The sequence below is a fragment of the Pezoporus occidentalis genome, unplaced genomic scaffold, assembly GCF_034315485.1.
Source record: "Pezoporus occidentalis ecotype Australia unplaced genomic scaffold, CSIRO_AGI_Poc_V1 ctg69, whole genome shotgun sequence".
NCBI lineage: Eukaryota > Metazoa > Chordata > Aves > Psittaciformes > Psittacidae > Pezoporus > Pezoporus occidentalis.
The window spans coordinates 2,634,993-2,655,943 of record NW_026916041.1 but is presented as its reverse complement, the minus strand read 5'-3'; the positions used below and the strand labels follow the sequence as shown (position 1 = coordinate 2,655,943).

The following is a 20,951-nucleotide window of genomic DNA, read 5'->3' as shown; positions in this document are numbered from 1 at the left end:
GCCAAATGATTAGCTCATACAATATCCTTCCATGAATTCCTAGAAATTAATACTTGGTTTCACTGAAAGAAAATCTTTTCTTTCAGTCTTGCTTCTGCAAACATCTGTATTCCTTTTTAATGATTCAGCTGCAGTCTAATACAGGGTGCCTGAAAACAAATCTTAACTTTACACCATCTCCTAGTTCTTACATCTTCATGTAAAAACTAGGAAATATATATATAAGATACACGAAGAAACAACTTCTCTAACTGTTGGAACATAACTACTTCCATGAAAGTCAGATCATATAAAAATCTGTATTAGCTGCATGTCTTTTGAAAAATTTGCCGAGAAAATGGCTGTAGGATTTTCTGAAAATTTCACTGTGATGATAACACTATTTATTAACTTGTCTTTAATGTCTTTTTCTTCACCACATGCTCTGAAATATGCTGTTATTATTCTATTAGTAAAGACCCATTTTTTGTCCATTTTTTTAGGTTGAGCTTTGTTAAAAGGTGTTAAGAAAGATAATATTAAAAGTATCTCCAAGTCAAAGATCTAGGGAGTTATAAAAAAGATAAAACAACAATGATATTCAAGTGTAACAGAAGTCTTATATACAAAATATATATAGCAAGAGAAAAAAATTACTAATAGTAAGAAAGAACATTTTTAAATGGGTAATTTCACTGATGTATTTTCAATATACTGCTGATGAGAGGTTGTGACTGAATGAGTTCTCAGAAGTAATGCATGCAAATACTTCAGATGATTCCGCATTCAAAAGAATTTAAATATTTACAGTGTGATTATTTTGAAAAAATAATTGGTATTATTGAATCCATACTCTATTGCAGAATCCTCAGCACACGGTGGGTAGCAAGCTGTATGTAAATCACATGGGTTTGAGTCTGGAGCTCACCCTCTATTTTTTTAATAAGATACTAGTCTTTTTCCATAGCTGGGTTCCTATGTGCACTGAAAACACAAATCAATAAAGTTTTCTTATCTTTTTTTTAATTATAAGCATTGTAAAGCACAAAGGCTTTAAAATTCTTAGATGAAATTTGACTAATAAGGTAGTCCTTAATGAAATGTTACTGTTCTAAATATAAATAGATGAAAATGTATGGGAAGCTGAAGTTCACAAAAATCATAGTATTTCTCCCAGAGTTTCTGCATACCTATATGACCAAGCTTGTGTGGTCTGCTCTCCTCATTAAAGCAGCATGCTTCTACTTTACAGTCTTACTGTTTTAATTCCTTGTAGAATGGTGCAAATAGAAAAAATGGGAAACTTTCAAATTTTTAGCTTTGATAAGAAGCTACAAGTCAATACTACAAAACAATTTTCATAAATGCCTTTTTATGCTACATTATATATTTCATAATGAAACTTCCAACATGTGTATAGATATCTAATCTTCCTTAATATAGTAAATATAGATTGCATACATAATACATACACATTCAAAAAACACTATATTGAAAAAAGTTAAGTAGGTCAGCAAAGTCAAAGAATACAAACTCAGGAAAGGCCAGAATTTTGAAATACAAACTCCTACTATTTGAACTTACTTCAGGAGTTTTATCTGAGCTGCAATACTGATTTAATAATATATTCCTACTTCATCATCTTGCCAATATATTTCAAATGATTTTTATATATTTATTTTTTAAAACTGTTTCTGCTTTAAGCATGCTTTCCACTGTGTATTTTAAGGTTTTGTTTTCCTATGGGATATGAAGTTGCTGTCAATTTATATGATCCTTAATAGGTACTGTTTTTACTTTCATAAGATAGTGTGATCTGTCTTGATGCATGTCTAATTGTACAAAGTATACATTTATGTATCAATTTATTCACATTCATAAACTCTAAAATAAACTATAAATAAGCCATAGCCAGTATAGTTTATTCTTGCATGATTTTCCTGGTATTCTATGTACTCTACTAAAAAGTAGCGTCCTGTAAGAATACAATTCTTTTTCTTACTCTTGACTACCAACAGAAACAGAATGAGCTAGCTCAACCTTAAGTTTGACTCATTGCATCACCTCTTTCTCACTTTCAATACACCAGAAAAATATATACCAACTCATTTATTAGGAAAAATAACATCTTGTGTTTTATATTAAATCAAACTTTTATTGTGCTATCTTCAGAACTGGGTAGCAGACTTTCCATTTTATTGAGTTAATACCCTGTTCCACGTTTATACCAGAAACACAGCCTACTATACCAAAAAAAGAAGTCTGATATTGCTCCCAGTGCAATCAATAGCAAATTTGTTATAGACTTAATTACAGGACAGGGAGTATCTTTGGATGGATACATAGGTGCATCTTCTACATAATCAGGGTACTCTCTGTACTATTCAAATAACAAGACTGGAAAAGAGAATTTTATGAGAAAATATCATGCATAATTTATCATCTTTAATATAAAAAATCAAATCAAGAAACTATGTCCTCAGATAAATCTCTGCAGTGCAATCCACATGTCCAAAGTGTTACAAACCTGCAGGTGAGAGCACTGCCTGAGTCCAAGTTTCTATATGGGCTTCTTCTTGCTACAAACATGTAAAAATCTACTTATGTGCAAAGTATACCTGGTATGCCTTCCTTGCCTTTGGCATATTTACTTAAAATATCTTTCATATATGAAATATTCAGCCCTTTTTCCACCACAACTCTGTTTTCTAGGCCAAACAGAGATTGATGTCATATACACTTATACTTAGGTTTGTTGCTATGTCTAGAGCAGCAGTTAATAGGCAGGTATCATAACTCAGAAATCTTGGTTTGAATTTCACAGATGAAGTCTAATACCATAAGACTACTGCAATTTATTTCAAAATTTACATTTTATATGTAGCATCCAATACCATGAGATATATTTTATATCACATTCCAGAAGTCATAAAATATTTGATTAGAAAGAGGCAGATTATCAACATATGTAAGGAGCACTACCCTTTCAGGAAAGGATCAAAGCTTTCAAAGTTTTCATTAGAAAGTTCCTAGCTTCAAAGGTGCCAAGTCTATTACACCAGTTCTATAAAGATACTTTACCAATGCACTGCAAGGCCGTAAAACATAATAGCAAACAGCTGGTCATAAAAGAAATTTATGATTATGGATTATACTGTAGTTACATTTTGAAGTGAAATGGTGATTGCTATATGAAACTAATTTTGTCACACTCTGAAGAAGATAAAAGTTGTAAAGCAAACTAAAAAATTGAAATATATAATATTTTTGGCAGAAATGATGGAGTGGTAGGACAGCAAAGGCAAAGGATTCGAGTCAGTCCAAGTAAGCCATCATCACTCCACCCCTGATTTAAAAACTATTTGCCTCAGACACATTTTCACAGCTCCTTCTTCATCTTACTTGTGCTGGCAGTTTTACTGACTTCACCAACACCAGGGGCTTCAAAATATCTACTTACAGAAGCAATAAAGTCAGATTTCTTCCATTTGCAAATGCCTCTAAATTCTGAAGTATAGGATGCATTGCATCGCATTTCAACTGCAGTCGAAGTCAAGTTTCAAACTGCCTAACTTCTGCTGTATTTTTAACTAAAGTTACCTAAAGTTAAGGTAGGGTTCCCTCAATTGACCTTAAATAACATGTAAGGCTGGAAAAGTCTAAATCTCAAAGATGTCCTGCACCTGTGCCACCTGCCTTAAAAAAAAAATAAGCTCTTCCTCAGACTGTAAGCTCCTGAAGGCCTAGAGGTCTTCTGTGAAACCTCCCCCTTTAACAAATCCCAGGGGAGGGATGTACAAAAAGTATTTCACTGGTTCAAGCAGGGGGATGGACATACTCTCTGCCAAGCACGTCCTGGTGCATGCAGTAACTCCTGTTCATCTTATGGGACAGCCACAGCTCTCTGCACAGTTCTCCAGTGAACCTGAGTATCTCAGCAAGTTGACCCAAAGGGCTCTTTCAGGACGCCTGTTTTTTGTAGAGACTGCCTAGCGATCCAGCATACCAAGTTCAGGGGCACCAAGTACCCTGCTGAAATCAGAAACCTACTATTCAATGTGTGACTCAAGTAAGTTTGGCACAAACAATCAAAATCTAAAGAAACTGAGAGATAAATACATCAGGCAGACCTCAATACCAACTGAAGTTTAAAGTTTCTAGTCAGATAATGAGGGAACATTCAGTCGCATCAATTAGTGATTCTTTTAAGTAAAATTAAGTTCTCCTAAATGTGAATGAAATTTAACATATCCTTAAACATAAAAATCCTTGAACGAAGTCCTTGTTTTCTTGCAGTTTTATGTACTGTATTTCTCTTTAATAGCATGTTTGCATTTGACCTATTGTATTTAGATATACATAATACCTAACAGTTTTGTCTACAGTAATTTTTTTTAGTCTTTTTAGGATATAAAATTTGTTTCAGCCTTTTGGACCTGATCATTCTGCTCTGGACCTGTTCCAATAGCATCTGTAAGGAATACCTGTTCCATCAGGAATCTGTTGAAATATAACACCTTTCTTCACCCAATTACCATAATTGATTATATTATATGATAAGCAATTGGGAATTCTCAGTAATTGCCATTTAAAGCATTAAGTCTGCAAATTTGCAACTGTGCTTTGTTTTGTATTGGCTCAGCGGCTCCCCTTTGGCTTTTTTGTATCAGGCCGATTAGTATAGGGGACCCACAGGATCAATTTAAGATCTAGATTTAGGAAATACCTTCTGAGGAAGACAGATTACTGGATATACCCTTTCTATCAGCACTGCCAAACCAATCATGTCAGGTAGAGGGGATTCCTGGTGGGAACAACTGTGAAGTAGCAGGTACATAGGAATGAAAAGAGGTTTGGCCAAAGTGTCCTTTTAACCTGAGCACCCCTCAACCTTCAGAGTGGTCGCGTTCCAGCTGGGAAGACAGGCCAAATGCCAGGACCAAGATCTGCGCCAGACCCACTGAGCAGGGGGTCCCTATTTCCTGTCTGAGTCACACTACACAGCATAAAATAGGATTGCGTTTTTCACTCTGGTGGAAGTATTTGGCCTAGAAAGGTGAATAATACACTACAAATTTTAAACTAACTGAAAGAATTAGGAATAGTTTTAAATTATTCTCTTACTAAGATGATGAGGACCAGAAGGACCTCTAGGAGTAAAGCTTTGAAAGAAGGGAATGTAAAAAATAAATAAGACTAGCAGAAAGTCTGCTTTTGGATCTAAATAAATAAAACTGAAACACAGTGAGGTGCATGCTGTTTTAAAGGGCTCATCTTGGGTATAAAGGGAATAAGAAACCTATCTTTTTCTTTGGTCTCACTCATGAAGTACGAAAACATTCCACACTTTCATAGTTAAAGACATAAGCCTACTTCTCTAGGAGGAAAATAACCCTACTTCAAGAACCAGTTACATGAATAGTGTCATGTCATAATTTGTGAGAAGAGAGATATATTTTGTTGTTTGCAAGACTTTACTTGTTCTGGTTTTGTTTTTTAATAAAAAATGGAAATGAGAAGTGAAATATCTGTAGTGCTGATGAAAGCTAAGGTGGTGGAGAAGGAGAGGGCACCCCTGAGCCCAAGGGGTAGGTGAGGAGAAGCAAGGACTGCAAACATTCCCACTGCCTGGAACTTTAACTGAACCACTAGGGATTTTTTCTCCATTTCTATTGCTGCCCCTCCTCCTTCTCTTTCTACTCCTCTCCCCTCTTCCACCCTATTACTTCCTTTTCTTTCATCCTTCTGAGGTGTGCCGATGCCAGGGGAGAGGTCCAGAGCAGGAGGGAAGGTTCAGCAAGTCTGAAATAAAAAAAACATTACAAATAAAAGATAAAAAGGATCCAGGGATTCAAATGAACACACCCAGCACTTTAAAACAGACTTTTGTCTGTTTGCCACTGCAGACCACTGTGACACAGGTCTCTGTGACAGGGCTGATTTTGATCTTAAAAGATCTAAAAGTGAAAAGTAGCCAGTCTTATTCTGATTGAGTCTTTACAGCAATCATTAATATTTGTGACCAAGTATCAAGAATTTCTGAACCCATTGTAAAATCTCAGAGATAAAATGTCACATTGTATAGGATTTAAACTTGTGCATCAAATAAAAATAATAATCATTAAAAAATAGCATTCCTGAAATAGCTTATTTCCGTAAACTAATTATTTTTCTTGTAATCTTTCCTTTCACAAGAATGCCCCTGAACATAATCTTCATTCAGGGTCAGGGGACCACCTACACAGCCAGAGCAGCTGGCAGAGTAAGACCCAGACACATCACATAGACAGCTTGGCTTATATGCCCTACCTGCATGGAGAAATAGTTTGCTCTCATCTGTGTGCTAACAATATATGGTAATGAGACCACGGTCATATTCCTGTGACAACACTGTGCTCCTAACTCTGAGGCAAGACACATGAGTGAAAAAGGAAACATGGTGCTTAAATGAAACAAGGAAAAGAGGCAAAAACTTCATGAAGTCTGTGAAGGCTTTTATCCCTGTTTTATGTGGATACTGATCAGACAATGTATTTTTGAGAGAAGGTACAAAAAACTAAGGTAGAAATACGGACACATTGCGAGGAACAAAGTGGAAGACCAAAAGGTGGTGAAGGGTGTAACATGCCATAGTAGCTGTAGCTAACAGCTTACAGTCCCCAGAGCATATTGCTCCGCTTATTTGAAACAGTTATTTCAAAGTGATGAGAACTCCAACTTCTTAATTCCTCGTCTCAAATCTGACAAGTCCATAAGATTTCCAAATCTCTGTAAACCATTATAATGTCGCTGTTAGAGCTCACAGCTGCATCTTACTTTATTGCATTAGTAATGCTATCGGGCAATTAACTCTTACTATGCTGAGTTTTGTGCTTATTCCTATAATACCAAACAGTTCACTTCTAATTTGGATTCAGCTTTTGTTCCATTTCATGCTATGCTGTCAGTGAAAAACACAGCCTGTGAGAGCAGTTTAGTGACATTTGTACCCACAATCAGAGAATGTCACTCTGAGAATAAGATAAAACCTATGGTGGAAACATGTACTCTGCATTCATATATTTCAGTACCTGTACAAAATCTTACAGAAAGCCCAAACACGTACTGAAAGAAATTCATAACTTGTGGAGAAAAAGAAGGTTACATCGTCATACTGGGCAGTGGCACAAATTAGCCAGTGCTTTTCATCCTCCTATTCACAGTGCCTTGGGACAGTTCTAAAGCAAGTCACTGAAACAAACTTTGTCTTATGAGGTGATTTATACAAAGGTTAACACTTGGGCTTATAAAATTCCAATCTTCTCTAGAAAATTACTGGAGACAAGGAAAAATAAAATCTGAGTAGTAAAAAATAGAGGTTTTACTGGAAGCCTTTATAACAAGCATGTATGCAATGATACTAGCAGGATGCCATCAACAGCTAAATATTTATGTTGACTGGGTCACCTAGTTCACAAACAGCTCAAGCCCATGGATTTTAGAATAGGAGCCTGTGAGGAGTACTCAATGAAGCACTGGGTTGTAGAATTACATTATGAACAGTCAGAAAACTGTGTGAAGCAAAATAAAAAAGGTGTGAAATCTTGAGACCAACAGAAATCTCAGAAATTTTGGGCAATTTTGTCATAGTCTAGAACCAATTCAAAGTGTTTAGAAAGACATCTGCATTTCTGTTAAAAAATTATTGCAGAAGTTGAAAAGAAAAACTTAAAGCCATGAAGATTCTAGTGACCCCAAAATAAGTTTTCAACCAAGTATTTCCTTAAGAAATTAGTATTTCAACAGATGAGGTGGTGGGGGGGGGAGTATGAGATTCATCTCCTCTAACTTGATCCATCAAAAAGTTAAGAATCTAGTTTAAATGTCCCACTTAGGTTCTCTTTCATCTGTAAAGAAAGAGACATTTTAGAAAGGTTGTTCATCTCAGCTATCCATAGATGCCTCTCTTGGGATGTAATCTATAATTCTCTGGAGGTGCCTATACATCTCTATTGACTACAAAGCCTTGAGCAACTCTGTTAGACTTCAATGACTAAATTTAGATGGCTAAAATGATGACTAGCTTAGCTCTTAAAACCTATTTCTTAAACAGCAAGGTTAAGTGAGATAAATTGAGCCTTTTTCTATGAATCACTTTATAAAAAATCTACAGAAAGAAATGTTTTGGCATGAAATTTTGACCACCATACGGGTGTTTTTCATAGGACCAGGGTTTAATTCTGCACCTTCTGTTTCTGTATCATCTACCAGAACAGGGCACATGCTGATGAATGGTAATACAGTATGCTTTTCTCATAAAATATAAACAATAAAAATAGCATCAGTGTCCTAAAGCAAAAGTGACATAACATCAAAATTTAAATGTAGTTTGTCTTTTTATTGTGCAAAATGTACACTAATTGTCTACAACTTACAAGTGATCAGCTAGAAGATGTTAATCTCTTCAGAGACAATCTTGCAACTGTCCCATTTACAGAACTCCCATTTAACTGGAAGTTGCATATGCAGGAAGAAAACATAATCACATCCTTCTTCCTCTGCAGTTTGGGGGGGGGGGGGGGGGAGTGGATGTGAATTTATGCAGTAGAGAGGACACCAGAAAACTGACCTACTGCACAACATCACACTGAGAAATCAGTGGCAAATACAAGATGAGAAATGAGATAATAGCACTGATATTTTTGTTACTTAGAATACAGTATAATTAATCCCTTTTACAGGTACCCAAACAGGAAGTTTTAATTAAAGCTTCAGAGTGTCTATTTCATACACAGTGCATGACAGTTTGCACAGCAGATTTTCAAATGTTCTACAACTTCTATCCTCATATTTATCGGGTGAAAGATCTTTTGATAAAATATTGCAACTAGGTAGAATTCCTTTTCTTTCATAAAAAGTAACTGCATTACAGATCAAGCACAGAAGCATGATGCTGCAATTACTAAAAGCACAGTGTTTCCTTATAAAAAGGCAGTGAGTTACTACAACTCCCTCTACCCATAAGAAGGCCTGTTAGCATTCAGTAACCCTTGCAGACCTGGTGTGAAAAATGCACAAAACTTTGTTACATTCATGCTTTTTGTTTGTTTTATTTCTTCATATTGCTCTAATAAGGAGGATGACAAGGACAGTGCAAACATTTTAGTGTTTCTGAACTGTGTTATAACACAATCAAACAGAAAGAAGAACCAGCACTCTCAACACCACACAAATCTAATTCTCTGAAACTGTACAATTCTTAAATCAGCCTAAAAATACTGCATGCAAGGTATACATGTGCCGTGCATCTTCCAAATCGTAAAGTTACCACTTTTTAGCAAGATGCTTCTTGTACCTATTTGGCATAAATGCTGTTCAGCCTCTATGTAAAATTCTCAGCAAAACCAGAGACTCTTTACTGAATGAGCTGTGCTTGTGCAATGTTTTTTTACTGAACAAATTTAGCTTTGCTTCAGCCAGGTGAAGAATACCATTAATATTTGATTCATGCCAGATAGCCCCTTTTTCTTGACCCTGAACAACACAAAGCACATGCCTGACTCAAGGGAGATCTTGATGAAAGCAACCAGTGTGACTGAGCAGGCTAAAATGCAGTTGGTATGGGGCACAACTGGAAGACTGGGACCTGACTTTCACCAAGCTGTTTTAATAATTAGAAAGGACCAATACTTATTGGTTTCTTCATGATTTCTTATTCTTTAAATAATAAGAGTGCCCTGTACTACCTTTTATAAGGTCTGGCTGTCCAATGGAAAATAGCAGCTCTGAGAGGACCACAGACTTCCACATGTAAAGTCTCAGCTGTTTTCAGAGCTCCATATTGACTTGGTTGCTCAGAGACTGCATGTCAGTAGAGGCAATAATCACTAACATCAGAAGAAGACCACCTGGGAAGGGCCATCAGGGTAATCCAAATTTAATCAGAGCTTTGGGCACTTAGGAGAAAAACTCAGGAGTGTGCAAGGGAAAAATAAAGAGCCTGAGGACTGTCATTCATATTCCTCCATCTTCATACCGATTGTTGGTCATCACTCACATGAACCCCATCTCTTCTTCTTCAAACCTCTACCAGCCAGGTCAGAGTAGAAATTATTACATTTATCACCATAACCATGAAGAAATTACACCAGAGCAAAAAGCTTTGTTCCCAAGACTGAAATGCAACTGCAGAATGGTTGAGCCCTGACATTCTGGCAGGACAGCTGGCACACAAGGAGCCTGGACTAGATGCTGGGGAGGCACATGAAGGAGTACCACAGAGGCAGTTTAATTCTGCAACTTCTGTCAAGCAGTAGTAGATAATGTCAGTGTGTATAAATTTACTGAACAGAGAAAGTTAAACTATTTGTTCTTAAACAAAAGCATTGGTTAAGCCCTAAAGGATAATTAAATAATCTAAGATTTCTGTTAATTCTCCATCATGCTTAAAATATATCTAAAAATATCTATACGATTCTATCTATTTGCCTTTTTATCCCAGAGTACCACAATGATAAAAATAAATTAATTGTATTCACACTATGCAACCTGAGATCTACTTAGCAATTTGAATACCTACTTGATTACTTGGTTTAATTGTTGATAGATGATTGAAAAAAATCACACTTCATTGTGCAAAAATAAACTTCCTCAGAGAATACTTCCAAAACCAGAGTATAAATGCTTTTGAAGGATTAAATACATTATAGAGATTAAAGTATCATTCTGAAATAGCAAAGATTAAAGACAAAAACTAAAGTTACAAATTATTCTAATGTATATATGCAAAACGATAATCTTCAAGACATTTTACTCTGGTAATTGTACAAAGATCATAAAATAATATCGGTAAATTAACAAAGGTGAAAATGTTATACTGTAACTTTCAATCCATTTAAAAGTAGCATTTTGTTTTCTTCTGTCAGTCTGGAACTGAGTTTAAGGAAGCTACAAACTGGATGACTATCTGGACAGTGTCACATATTTAATAATTTTCATCTGGAAACAGTAATCTTTAGCCTGCTGTTCAGAAATTCTGGAAGTACTTAAACATGAAGGATTCAGCTCCAGAATTTTACAGTGCATTGCTTCCTGTAAGAACACCAAGGGAAGTTAAAAACATTAATCTGAGGGCAGCCTATCAGTCTTTACCATTCTACACTTCAAACACTATTAAGCTTTTTTATCTTTTTATCTTTGAAACCCACAATGCAGGGAATGATGCAAACAGAAAAAAAAAACAAAACCAAACCAAACCAAAAAAAAACACACCACCAAAAACCAACAAAACCAAAACAAAACATTCTAAAAAATAATCTGCTTTAGAATAATGCTTTAGAAGACTAGAAAACAAAGATATAAGCAACCTGGGAAGAAATTAATACAGAAAATATATTTTTAAAAGCACTGTAATCAACTTTCACATTTATTCCCAACAGAAGACACCCCCTGATACAGCATTGGCTCAAGCCCATGTGGGTTCCGCTAGATGGTATGAATACAAAATACTGAAACAGTAAGCAGAAGATTCTTTGGAGTCAGAGTGTGTCAGGCGAAATTCCTCGGGGTCCTTTGCTGTTACATTCTAGCCAGAGAAATTCAGACTGGTTAGGCAGAGCAAAGGGAAGGTCCTCATAGCATAAAGCCTGTTTCATCAGAAGAAGGCATGTCCACAAGTGCAGCTGCAGGTGGAAACATTCAGGCTGATGTAAAAGCCAGAGACTGGATGGCCATGCTTGCAGCCAAAAGCAGAACAGACCAGCTTGGGCAATGGACTGGAATGCAGCTGCCCTGCTTCTGCTGCAGCATGACTTCAGTCAGTCAGTCTCAGCATCCCTCCCCAGCACTGGCCACACTACCAGCAACCTCTCCCCAGTATGCCCAGCAAACGTGAGTGAAAAGGGGCTGTGGCTGCTCTTTAGAAATATACTCTGAAAAGAAGCAGAGATGTGGAGAAGGAACCTTACTATTTCAGGACAGCACTGGCACAAAAATAAAGGAGCATAAACTGTCTGAGAATAAATTTTGGACAGGAATGAGCTTTCTAACAGCCTAGAGAGTGAGGCTCTGCCCATCCTTTGAAAAGGTGCAGTGGGAGTGATGCCCCAGCTAAATTTAAACTGGAGCTTGCTGAGTCTGAACAAAGTAAGACCTTTGCCTAACATCACAGTAAAACAGAGCTGATGACTCCACAGGCCTCTCTAGTCCTACCTCCTATGTAGAAACATGTGAGAAGATAATGCTTCTGTTGCCAATTCAGGCCACTACAGTGGCTAAAACCATGTATTTATGAATCAGTGCTCTGGACACTACACAGTAACTTCTGTTCACCTGTTAGTTTTTATTTGCTAGTAAGTGCTGCTAATAATAGTCAAACAGTCATGGAAGAATTAAAAAAAAAAAAAAAAATAACAAAACAACAAAACAACTTTCCAAAGCTTTAAGTTTACAAATCTTTATTAAAGGTACCTTAAATACTTAAGCTGTCCTGAGTATCAAAACAGATGTAAAGAAAAAGAGAAGATATCATTTAAGCCTGGACACACATCACTTTCAGGAGTTAGGGCAGTACATCTCATACTAAATTAAGATAAGTAATTATGACTTGTAAAAACAAAGCTTCAATTCTTAGACAAAATTTTTATTCATCTCAAAAGTACAAAAGGACAATTGTCTCTTACACTAACTATAGCTTTCTAAACATGCTTTCAACAGCATTAGTCATAGCATAACTATGGAAACACCAAGCTGGAACCAATTCCACCACCCCAAATCCTACTGTGCCCACATACTGCAGGAGGTAGAATTATCCTCTTTTGAACTTGGCTCCTCTATTCCTGTTTTAAAGTCTCTATGTTATTTGATATATCATGCAACCTCAGACTGCAGCAAATGAAATGTATGTATATTAATTACCATGCAACTCAGACAACAGGTGCTTTGTAGATGAAATCTGGGTGCTGACCATAGAAAATTTCAGGAATGGTCTTTCTCAGACTTCAAGGTAAGACTAAGTGAACAGGATTAGATCTTCAGTCAGCATCTATCTGTACAAATTTACTCACACAACACACCTGCAATATTAAAAGAAAGGACGAAAGGAACACCATTCTGGAAACTGCTAGCCTAGTTGCTTTATTTGACTGCTTCAGCAAAATCAAAAAAACGTTGCTTACTGGTAGTTCCACATAATTTAAAGAAAAAAAATTAAAATAAGGAGGGAGAAAAATAAAAAGGGATGGAGGATAAAGTTTCAATCACTCAATGGCTGGCTTTCAAATTAAATCATGAAAAAATAAGCAGGCTGAGTCTTCTTAAAACAATGACTATTGATCTAAAAAATCATAATCATTTTGGAGAAGTCATCATAATCTATCAGGCAAATACCTAGACAGTGGTTTTTAGACACATGGATTATTGACCCCAATACACTGCCAAAAGTATTCCACCAAGTCAGAGCAGAAGCCATGCATAAATGTGTGCTACATATTTTTTATTTAAGCTGAAAAAGGCTACTGTAAATATCTAACAGATATGTTTCTACAAAGACAAATGAATTTCATTATTTTCCAAGACTAACTGCACCAGAGAATGCTGAAGACTTGTTACATACACTACTTCAAAGGAAGCTGTTAAGTTACAGAATGTGTTAGAAGCCTCAAACTTCAGAACCATTTGTAGTCCTAAGAACTATTTTTGCTCATACCACAGCGAGAAAAAAAAGTATCACCTGCAACTTAGTTTCCCTATGTGAATACACAGCGTATCTTTATAGTTATAGGTCCCTAAAAGCTTTTTATACAAAATACGTTAAGCAATCCCACCATAATGAAGTGAACAACAGAGAACACTGCAGATCCAAGCATTCAGCACTTCAAATTTAGCATAATATTGCACTATATCACTTCCTGTGGAAAAATACAAAATAAAAAAAAAAAAATCACCAAAACCCCCCATCATCTGGAAAAATCTTCCCAAATTGTATTGTAGAGAACCTATTACCCTATCTCTACATCAGAGGCAGCCTCTCTTAAGCATTTAAGTGCTCTCAATGAAAAGTAACAGTTTCTTCTCCAATCCTGAACTCTCAGTGACTGTCACCGAAAGTAAAATTCACTCTCGCCAGCAGCATTAATAATAATCACAACAAAATGAAACACCTTCAAGCAAATATCTGCTTCTGATTAATCTCCATCCCAATGAATTAAATTCGTAAGAGGCAACCTGCTGCCTTGTTTACGCCTTTTTAATATGAGAAGCAGAATTTGGATATAAGGGGTTTGCTGCCCTTAGGGCTAAGAAATATGCCTCATGTGGCAGTGAGCCAGCTCTCTGAGGGAGACTCCTTTGCTGCCTCTGTCACAGCTATTTTCTAATGGATAATTTTTAAACAGACGCACACGAGTCACCATAATACAGGGCCGGGGGTTTGGTTTTGTCTGAAGTCCTGTAAGTATTCCACTGTACTCCTTCCGAGGACCTTAAGGCTTCAACCAGTTTCTGTTTGTGGTTTCGTTTTGGGTTTGTTGTGGGTCTTTTTGTGGGTTTTTTTTTTTTGGTTGGTTGGTTGGTTTTTGTTTGTTTTTTTCAAAAGGAAAAGGGGAGTTTCTGGATTCCCCCCTCGGCCCCCCCCTTCCCCTCTCTACAGCACAGAACAGTACAGCACATAAAACTCCTCTCTTCAAGCTTAACTGACCTAGGCTCAATTAGTGCAACATCTTACACACACATCCAAGCAATCACAAGGCAGAGATATTTAGTTCAGTCCTCGTGTATTGCACAGAAACCTTTACTTAGGGATGGAAAGAGATTTCTTAAAAAAATAAAAAAATAAAAATCCCACAATGTAATTTACACAGCGTGGTAACGCCTACAAGGAGATGAAGTACCTGCACTGGGGAGATGTTCAGTTGTTCATTTCATCTTCTGTTGACAAGGAAACCAAACCGCACTTCATTCTCCAGGAAAACCTTCCACTGCCATCATTTGAAAATGTATTTATTTGTATATATGTATATATCTATCATCATCATGATAATAATAACCATCATAAAATACTGCCGGCAAAAGAATAAAAAAGTCAAGGTTCAAAATGTACAAAAGTAAGGATCATCTCTTTGGCTGTTTTGCTTTGTTATCTTTAGGGAGGAAAAAAAAGTATTTAAAAATTATAACTAACGCACTGAAAGAAAAGTTTCACATTATAAACAGGCACCAAAAACTGAAGAAGGAAAAAAAAAGAAAAACACCACCCTGCTGATTGCACTGTCAATAAAAAAGAAACAATAACAAAAATACTAAAATTAATATCTTGCTGTGTGGCTTCCACCAGTATTGCAAGATTACAAACTCTGTGTAAACACTGCTGTAAAATACACTTGCAATTCCCATCTCTTTATGAAAAAAAATCCCTTAAAAATCACCCAAAAATAAAAATAAAACGGTACCAGAGAAAATACTCTGCAAAAAGAGTTAGAAACATGCCTCTTATCTTTAAAAAATAAGCATCATATTTCACATCGCTTTTCAGTGCCACAACAAAACCCGTTGCATATATAGATATATAGATACTAAATGTATATCAGTTGTTGCTGGACTGGCAAGTCTGTATTATTATTATTATCATCATTTTTCAATCCCAGTGACTCCCGGCCCCAGCAGCACCTTTTGCTCACAGTTTAGTAACCATCGCATGCTAGGAAGAAAAAAAAAAAACCCAAAAAAAAAAAAAAAACTTGTCATCAGCAAAAGATCAAATCCATTTAAACAATAATCAAAGAGGAAGAGAAAAAAAAAAAAAAAAAGAAAAAAAAAAGGAAAAAATAAAAGGAAGAAAAAAAATCAGGACAAAAAAAAAGGAGGACAAGAATGTCAGCGGAAAGGTACTCACCGAGCGGGAGTAAAAGGGAGGAATAAAAATGAGAGTTACTATAAAATACAGTATGGCGGTGGAAGAAGGAATGAGGCGCTTTTTTTTTCCTCTCCTCTCTAGTCTCTGCCTCCGGCAACCGCCACGTGATCCGCAGCCGGGCGGACTCGCACCGGGAGGGCGCAGCAGCGGCGGCGGCGGCGGCGGGCGCGGACCCAACCCGGACCCGGCCCGCCCCGAGCGTCTCCCGCCGCGCCCTGCGCTCTGCTCCGCACCCGCGCCCGGCTTCGGCAGGTGCCGCTCGCTCCTCGCTCGCTCCGTCGCTCTCTCGCACACGCACCCCCTCGATACACTCGCACTCACACCGAGGCGCGGGTACGCAGTCCGTAGCGCGGGCGAGGTGCGGAGGCGGGCGCGTCTTGCGCGGCAGCGCAACTTCCTCGCCGGCGCTGTGCGAAGTTGCCGCCCGGCGCCGCCCGCTCGCCTGTTGCCCTCCGGCCGCCGCAGTTTTGTGCCTTGCCGGTGCGGTGCCGCTCCCCGCGGGACTGAGGCCGGCGGCGGCCGGCGCGCAGAGCGGAGAGGGGTTTGCCCGGGAGGGGGGTGCCGTATCCCGCGGCTGATCCAGTCCAGCGCCGGGCCCGGGTGTGTGAGCTTGGGTTACCCCTCTTGTCGCCCCGGCGGGGGTTGGAGACGGGGTGCCGTGCACGGGGGTGACGTGTGTGCGCCCCCCAGCTCGCTGTCTGCTCTGGGTGCCCCTCTGATCCCCGCCTGTGCGCGGGGTGCCCCTCCTGCTGCTCCCGCTCGGCGGGCGTGCGTCGGGGTACCCTGGTAGGCGGGAAGGCACCGAGGGGTACCCCGTACTTCCACACCGGCTCAGGGACTGTGCACAGGAGCCCAGCTCCTGCGGCTGCTGCTGGGGGGCAGGGAGTGATGGGCAGTGCAGGGAGTTGTCCTGCTGCTACTCTTGCTTCGGGTGTGTGCTCAGTGCAGGGTGGTTCCATTCCGTGAGCGGGGACTGCAGTTGCCGTGCCACCCAGTCGTGTCTGAGCTGTGCTGCTCCGTCTCCTTCCGGAGAGCGTTTCACGTGAAGGTGGGGAGAGAAGGACAGATACCAGCAGTCCCGTCTGTTGGGTGCTTTTGGTTACTGGCAGCTACCCTGCTTCGTGGCCTCTCCCTCCTCCCATCCTTGCAGTGGCAGGGCTATTGCATCCCATAACAGTTATTGGCCGAGGAGGGAAGGAAACAAGTGTTTTCAGAGGGGGTCACTCTCTGGGGGTGCATACCTAGAGCAACCCAGAGTTCCAAGCAGGGTGACCCCGGGTGGACATCCCACAGGGCATGTGAGGCACCTGCCTGCTGCCTTCTCCCATCACGGTGCATTTGGGTTTGGGCCCCAAAGCACACAGAGCGGCCCTGAAGCAGCTCTGTGGTTGACCCGATGGCAGCTCTCTCCCTTTCCTGTTATCAGACAAGAAATACATACTGTATGCTACTGTTGCTGAGAGTTTCCTCAAGATGCTTGCTGTTCCCTTTTAAGCTCTCTTCTCTTGTCTCCTCATTAACAAACACAGCAGTTGCAGAGAGCAGCGTCTGGGGCTGGGAGTAGCTTTGCTTGGCTCCTGCTGAAGCAAGACTGTGCAGCACTGCCAGGCCTGCTGCCTCAGCTTGACCGCAGAGGTGTTGTCCTCATTTCACTGGCCCCCAAAATATTCACCTATAACAGTCTCCCCCCAGACTTACTAACTGCTTTAGCAGTAGAAGGAAGAGCAACAACAGACATCTGTATGAGATAAATAGAAATATGCATCTATAAGCCAGGCACTGTGATGAAGAGTGATGTAGGTAATATTTACCCCTTTCCCCCTCCCCCTTCTTCCTCACTCACTTTCTCTTTTAAAGCCCCTCTTTTTTCATCCAGGTGAGGAGGCAGGAGATACAGTCAAGTTACTACTCTGTAAAAATTACTCTGGCAAGTAAGAGGATGCCCTGCTATATAAAAGACTGGTGAGGGCACCAGCATGCCTTCTTCACATCCTCACACAAAGCTTTTTTCCCTTGCCCTGGCCATTTCTTTCTTTCTTTCCTGTCCTGTGTTTCTTCCCCAGTGTTTGCTGAAAATGAAAAGAAATGCTCCCTTTCTTCTTTGCTCTCAGCTTCTTTTACAAAGTATAAAAAGAACACTGGCCAAAGTTTAAAAATATATATAAACAGTTAGGTTTTCTTGCCTTTTTTTCTTATTATTATTTTTATTTTTTTTATTTTGGCATTGGGCTTGTTCTGGCATCTGGCATTTCATACTATTCCTAGTTGTTCTCCCCCTGCTAAATCTGGCTCTGAGGAGTAGAGCTGTACATCTGAGAAGGTTTAAAACAAACCTTCTAAGGACTACCTAAAAGGAAGCCCTTAAAGGCACAAAAATCTACAATAAGTTAAAATGATTTGTATGAAAAGTAGCTGTACAATGTTTCACATACATATGGCAATGACCTCAACTATATTGTCATGACAGTATCACAAAATATCACATCTTGATTCTTCAGGTGTGGGAGATGTATTTCCTTGAATGGTGCACTCCAATTAAATAGCATTAGGTCTGCATGCAGCAATATGGTTCAATGGCTGAAGTGGTTTTTAAATGATACTTAACATCAAAACATATTTGCAGAACTGAGAGCTAAATAACAGTCCTGTTTTGTTGTTCCTTGTCAGTTTCCATTACTGTTTATGTAATTTTGAGCACGTGTCTTCCTGAAAAAACAACAACAAAAGTTGAAGGATGGTGTTTTAATAATGCAAAGTTGTATAGTAGATCTAGTAGTAAATTTGGATTGTGTCGGCACATATATAGGAAACTGGATATGTACATTTTGTACAATATATGTTATGTATGATTTACTCAGTTGATTCCCAGAACTAGTAATAAGGTAAACATGCAAATATATATCTTCAATGTGTATACATTGATTTGTTATACTATAAAAGAGTTAAAAAAGTCAGTACAATACATGGGGTAAATTTGGATGCAAACACTTAAAGGGACAAGACTTAGGGGTGACTTTAAGCCCCAGGGGGTGCAGTGAGCTACTCCAGACTAAGTCTATAAATTTAAGGGGAATCCAGGCTCAGAAGTAGCGCAAAAGGACTTCCTGCTATAGTTAGCATTGTAAATATTGTGTAAATGAACTGGTTCCTATGGACTTAACCTTAGTTTTACCTAAGGAATCGCTGAAGTATTTTCCTGTTACTTTTCTGCTTACAATCCATTAAGGTGAAGTAAGCATTAGGGAGTAAGAGGTGCAGGAAGTTTTGGGAAGATTATGTGTTTGGTTAAAGCAAGCAAGTAAGAGCTTGTGAGAATGCTATTTTCACAGAAACCCAGGACACAAATGCTTCCTGAGGTTCCCAAAACATTGTACTTTACAGCCAGTGCCCTGTGGCTTATGCTGGGCTTGCTATTCTTGTTAGTTATGCCATACAATGGTAGTTTTTCACATCTCTTCCTTGCATCTCCTCAGTACCACTTCCTTCCCCTTTCCTGCTCCCCTCCCCCCGCAGGAGCAAAAATAAGCACATGCTAAGATTACCTCATTGCCTATAATCTGTTTTTCTTGATTGCATTTAAACATCTATAAGCATGATGAGGGTCATCACAGGGCTACTGCTGTATATACACCTTGCTTAGGCAATTTTCTTCTGTTTCTACTGATACTAGTATTGGGGAAGCAGACACTTTTTTTTTTCTTTTTTTCTTCTTTATCATCACTTTCACTGAACTTGCACTTTACTAAAAAAAGAAGGTTCTCTTTGCAGGTAGTAAGCAATTAGTTGGAACCCAGCGCTAACATAACTGGCTTTGCACAGATCGGTCAGTATGAATCAGCAGCCTGCAAGACTGAGCTCCAGTTGCCAGCAGTTACTACTGTCTCCTACTGTACTGGCAGAACTCAGTTAAAACAATACCAGATGCAAAAATAGCAACAGTAATAATAACAATAATGATGAAATAATTAGTTGTCTTTGCAGAGACATCTGTCTGACTGTGCTTTAATGGCTAATTTGTATGTAAACCCTTCGAGACCACCTACTGTAACTATAGACTTAGAGGTAGTGAGTTTTTTTGGTTTGTACCATAACAACAGGAAAGAGAAAATTAGCTGACTGGCAATAAATGCCAAATGAAAGAATTACTTGAAGTTAGCCAAGGTATTACATTGTTAAACTGTTGAAGAGAAAACTCTCAATTTCTCAAACTTTCAAATTAATACAGAGTTAGCTATCATCATTTAAATCTGTTTATGTCTTGGTTTGGTTTTGATTAAATTGCTATACCTTAAAGAATATTGGTCTGAACTACTTAATGTTTCTAAAATCAAGTCAATGTTTATAAATATGGGATATTACTTTAGACTGAAACATATTTTTTAAAAGACTTTTCCTTCATTTGTTTTTCTCTGTGTGTTAGCACTGTTCTTGCTTTTTTCTACAGAATCCTTGCTAATTTTTCACAAAATTCTGCACTTTTTCTACTTGTCTTACAGTGCTTTAAAGACACTGTATTTATCTATATAGCGAAGCTAACTCACTTCTATTGCCACCTGCTCAGCTGAAATTTCCAAGTGGCAGAGCACAATGCAGCACAATGGTAATAAGTGACAGAAGAAATGAAAGCAAGCCAGCTCTGTTTAAAGGAGGGCAAATAGAGTACCTGAATGTTACACCCACTATGTAGGGGAATGGAATAAAAAAAAAAACAGAAATCTTCAACATTTTCATGGCACCCTTTTTAACTTCTTTTGTTAGATTAGAGAGGTTTTCAAGAGGGAGGAGTTTCTAACTATTGAATGCTTTGTACTCTGGAAAGTTTGATCTTTCAGTGCTGGTGCTGTATGCTTTTTGAAACAATCATGATCAGAGCACATGGCATACAAGCTTTGTGTCCTCAGAATTACTATTTACATCTGCTATTTTATATAATAAGTGACATATAAATTGAAAATCAGTGAGAATCTCATGTACCCCAGGCATCTTTCTAGTTTCAAAATTGTCGTTTGCTCTTTTAATTTATTTTCTCAAAAGGGTTTATTAACAAGTACAACTTACAATGAGCATGTCTCTGTGCGTTTTG

At 38.5% G+C, this 20,951-nt stretch overlaps 1 protein-coding gene across 2 annotated transcripts in view; it reads right to left on the bottom strand.

Moving 5' to 3' along the window:
* The window catches only part of RALYL (RALY RNA binding protein like), a 396,968-nt gene extending 380,632 nt beyond the window's left edge, over positions 1-16,336 (bottom strand). The window contains exons 1-2 of one of the 2 annotated variants that reach the window (XM_062641596.1): positions 15,848-15,980; positions 14,847-14,933 (exon numbers count right to left, since the gene is read on the bottom strand). The gene's annotated coding sequence lies outside the window, so the exon portion shown is untranslated. Of the gene's footprint in view, positions 1-14,846; positions 14,934-15,847 lie in introns of both variants that reach the window. The other variant, XM_062641598.1, reaches the window with a different exon arrangement.
* Between the last annotated feature and the right edge of the window lie 4,615 nt (positions 16,337-20,951).